Source organism: Fukomys damarensis, unplaced genomic scaffold (assembly GCF_012274545.1).
Source record: "Fukomys damarensis isolate Sample0158 unplaced genomic scaffold, DMR_v1.0_HiC HiC_scaffold_2, whole genome shotgun sequence".
Taxonomy (NCBI): Eukaryota; Metazoa; Chordata; class Mammalia; order Rodentia; family Bathyergidae; genus Fukomys; species Fukomys damarensis.
This window is the reverse complement of record NW_022900914.1, coordinates 61850765-61855387: the sequence shown is the minus strand read 5'-3', so window position 1 is coordinate 61855387 and position 4623 is coordinate 61850765.

Sequence of the window (4623 nt, the reverse complement as noted above, 5' to 3'; positions counted from 1 at the left end):
TACTAGAAAATGTTTCTGTTAGAGGCAGAAAAATATTTCATGATCTGCTTAAGACATTTCTGTAGCTACAAAATTACTTTTTAAAAAATAAATAGAGCGCTCCTCAGGAACCTTAGATTTATTCGCAATTATTTGTGATGGGCTTAGGCCATTGTTACTCTCTGTTTAGTGTGAACTAATCTATAGCAGATGCATAGGAATGATGATGTGTTCCTTCAGTGGGTTTTCCCCTCAGAGATCCAACATTATTCAAAACTACAGCTCAGTGATGTACTAATGGACTAAAAGGATTCATATTATTATTTGCTTGGGTCTCCATTTTCCACTCTCACTCTGCTTTTCTTCCATTAGATGACCCGATTTCCACCTTCAATTATAAGAGGGAGATTAGGTTAAGCATGGCTTCTGCATTATTCCAGGTACTTTAAGCTCCATTCTTTCCACAATGCATCCTAAAACATTCCCACCAGGAAATCTCTCTTAGGTACAACACCTCCCAGCACATCCCAAGGGACTCTGGTGCAGCTCTTCTGGAACCTGCAGCTTTCTAGAGAGCAGGTGCAGATCGACGACCCAGGCAAAGCCCAGCCTAGCAAACTTAATTAAGTGAGGGGCTGCTCCTGGGTGCTTCCCATTCTTTCCACAATGCATCCTAAAACATTCCCACCAGGAAATCTCTCTTAGGTACAACACCTCCCAGCACATCCCAAGGGACTCTGGTGCAGCTCTTCTGGAACCTGCAGCTTTCTAGAGAGCAGGTGCAGATCGACGACCCAGGCAAAGCCCAGCCTAGCAAACTTAATTAAGTGAGGGGCTGCTCCTGGGTGCTTCCCTCTGCCATGTACTCTTTGACTCCTCTTCAGTGAGCAGGGTCGATATTGCCACAATAACTATAAAGATGTATGTATGTCTATTGTGTGCTGTCTTCATTTTCTGTTGGTTTACACTCAGGGGCAGTATAGCTGAATCTTATTGCAGCTCTATTGTTAGTTTTTTTGAGGATCCCACATACTATCTTCCATAACAGCTTTAATAATTTACATCCAAAAATCATTCCATAAATGTTCCTTGGACTAGATGTCTTCAATAGTAGTTTTATTTTGTTTTTTGTTTGTTTTTGAAAATGAAATTCTTACTGATTTCAAGTGAAATCTTAATGTAGTTTCAATTTGCATTTTTCTGAGGACAAACATATATGAGCATTTTTCATATATTGTACTAACCATTTATAATTCCTTTGAGATGATTTGCCAGTTTTGATGGGTTGCTCATTCTTTTGCTAATTTCTTGAGTTTGCTCTGTATTCTGGATATTAATCTTCAGATGAATAGCTAGCAATGTTCTTTGCCTAATTTGTACATTGTGCCTTCACGCTGCGCATTGTACCCTTTTGTTGTGCAGAAAGAACAAAATCTGGTATAATACCATTGATCTAGCCTTGTATTTGCTTTGTGAAATATCTGGGTCCTACTCAGAAAATCGTTGCCTGTGTCAGTTTCTTCAAACCTGATCAGACCAAGTGAGTTCAACTGTCCAAGAAATACTAAATGAGAGAGTCACAATGAGTGAAGGCATGACAATGGAAAGTTGATATCACAGTGACTCTGGAATGGGTCCATGGAATGAGGAATGTGGTAATATCCTGGAAGTCAGGAAATCAGATTCTTTGGAGAACTCCATGGAGCATAACTCTCCTGACTTCTGAATTTAAATTCAGAAAATACATAGGTCCAGAACTTTGAGTTAAACAGTCTGTACTATTTGAAGGCAGCAACAGCTTGTTGGTTCATTAGACCACCAATAAGGCATTCATAGAAGGAGACAGAAAGCCTTTCATGCTGAGTAGGTAGGTGTCTGTCCTCTGATTTCCAAGATAACTTAGTTATTTGGTACTAATTTTAATAAGAGACATGAATTATTTTATGATAAGGAGTGCTAACACCTGAGTTCTTCTTAGGTCAAAAATACTTTGCCTTGTCAATATTCATTAAATTCTGTTATTAAGTTCTTAATCTGTTATTAAGTTCTTAGTGGCAGACACTGAACTTTCACTTGACCCCACCCACCACATCCCATAATCCTCTATAAGAAACAACAGACACCTTTGCCTTTCTGTCTTTGACATCAAAAGAGCAAGAAACTTAGTGAGCACCATTTCCAGACAGACAGCTTGAAGATGCTTCTGGGGTCTCAAATTTTGCCTATGATAAATGAGACTCTTAAGCCCTGCTGCAGCTCTATGACTCAAACAGAAGATGAATTCTGACTTGAAGAGAACACATTAATGGGATTGGTCAGCACCTTGTTTCCATGGAGATGCAAAGTTCTCCCTCACTGCACAAGGAAAGTGGGATTCTATTAGTTAACATGAGCTGTGAAGACTAGAAGGTAGGTTTGCTTAAATACAAAATTATATTTATCGGTAGAGGTAAGTAGTGCTTTTTAGAGTCCACATTGGGAGAGCAGATAGGGAAAGCAAACTATGGAACATATTTTAGAAAGGTATAATGCTGTATGCTCTGAAGTCCATAGAGGAAAGGGACCTCCAGGCAAGGAATGTGAGAAAACTCAAGAAAGAGAAAAGGAACAGATTCATACCTCAAGCATTCAAAGGAATTCACCTGACAACATTTTGAATTTAGCCCATCGAGTCTGAAGTTGGATTTGTTCTACACAACTATAAAGTGTTGAATTTCTCATTTTATGACACTGAGTTAATGGTAAATTATTATAGAAGGAATATCTTTCCTAAACAGTTAGTCATCATATCACAGGGACACAAACCCGTGTTTTTATCAGCACAGTTCATAATAGCTAAATCTAGGAAGTAGGTTATATGTGTATCAGTAGAGGATTGAATAATAAAATGTGCTATTTTCACACAGGGGAATACACTCTGACATAAAGGAGGATAAACCTGAGGCATTTGTAGGAATAGCAATGCACTGCAAGACCATAAATTTAATTGAAATAAATTGGACAGGCAAGTTTCAATGTCACATGGCTTCTCTGGTGCGAGAACTCAAAATATAAATAAAGAGTCAAATAAAGGACAGATAACAGGAAGTAAGGAGATCTTTTTCAAATGGGAATAACAACAAGAGATGAAAGGGAAAAGATTATAAACAGAGAAGGCTCAAAGAACAAATGGAAATAGGGCTTTTTCAAATAGGAGGAGGGTTAAAATGTGGAGGGAGCAGGGAGAGATGGGAGGGGGAGAGGCCAAAGAAGAATCAAGATGTGTTATGTGCATGTACAAAATTCCCACGATATATGTAATCATTAATCATTGTGTAATGAAAAAATGTACTATAAAATATGTTAATAATAAATAAATTCAGCAAGAAACCTAGGGCCTTCACCCTGAAAGAAGAGATGAATATGAATCTAATGCAGAGATTTTGACTATACCGTCCTATAGCAAAGCATCTAAGAGATGTGGCGCCCCCTAACTTTCATCTAAGCCCTGCAGACTTTCTCCTGCATAAATCAGGACACAGTCTGTCAGACAGAGGGAGTAAGTGTTCAAGCCCAGGGCTGTGGAGGAACCAGAGAGAAAGTTTATATTCAAGGCTTACTCCCTGTGGGAGGAGCACTCTAACTCTGCAGAGAGCAATAGTCTGCCACATCGTCAGCCTGCAAGCTGGTGATGGTCACAGTGAAATTTGTCCCAGACCCACTGCCGTGGAACCTGTCTGGGACCCCAGACTCCCTGGTGGATGTCTGGTAGATGAGCACTTTGGGAGACCATCCATGTTTCTGCTAATTCCAGGATAAGTAGTTATAGCCCATCATAGGAGACTCTGGCTGGAATTGCAGCTAATGGGGATCCTCTATCCTGCACACACAGCCAAGGAGCCTGGAGACTGGGTCATCACAATGTCCCCACAGGCACCTGAAATCAGAGATGGATAATGACCATACACACATTCACACACTAACACAGACTTCATCTTTTAAATGTTGAATTAAGTCATTTTAAATACTGACTCTAATGCTATTGTAAATTAGCATATATTTGGCTCATAGAATTTCTCATTGCATTTTAAAATTATAATGTTAATTCTAGAAATATATTACTCTCAGGGATTTGGAACTGTTCATTTTCTCACCAGAGTCCCAGAGCAGCAGGCATGTGAAGACCTGGGTCTATGTTGTCAACTTGATCCCCTGCCTCCTGATGGAGCTCAGATCTCCTTGCAAAGGCCTCCTTTATAAACTCTGAGAAGTTTGTCTGGCCCTGGAGGAGCCTATGAAAAGTCATCAGTAAATAAGTAAGCAAATTGCATGGGCATCGAGATATAAAAGTATCTGATTAAATCAACAGCCAAGAATACCCTCACAAAAAATTTTCTTGGCTGACAACAAAAACACATTAATCAATTCAGAAGCTCTGAGATTAGCTTGGACAATCTAAAATTACAAACCACTAGATGGTATAGTGGAGGATGTTAATTTCAACACCCTTACTTATATAATAAAACATTCTAGAAAAAACAAGAATACAAAAAAGAGTAAAACAAAGGGAAGTGGGAAAAGAAGGATGAAAAAAGGAAAAGACAAAATAACAACTTCTAAACAAATTTGTATTTTCTATGACCAAAATGATGACTGTTTCCAAAG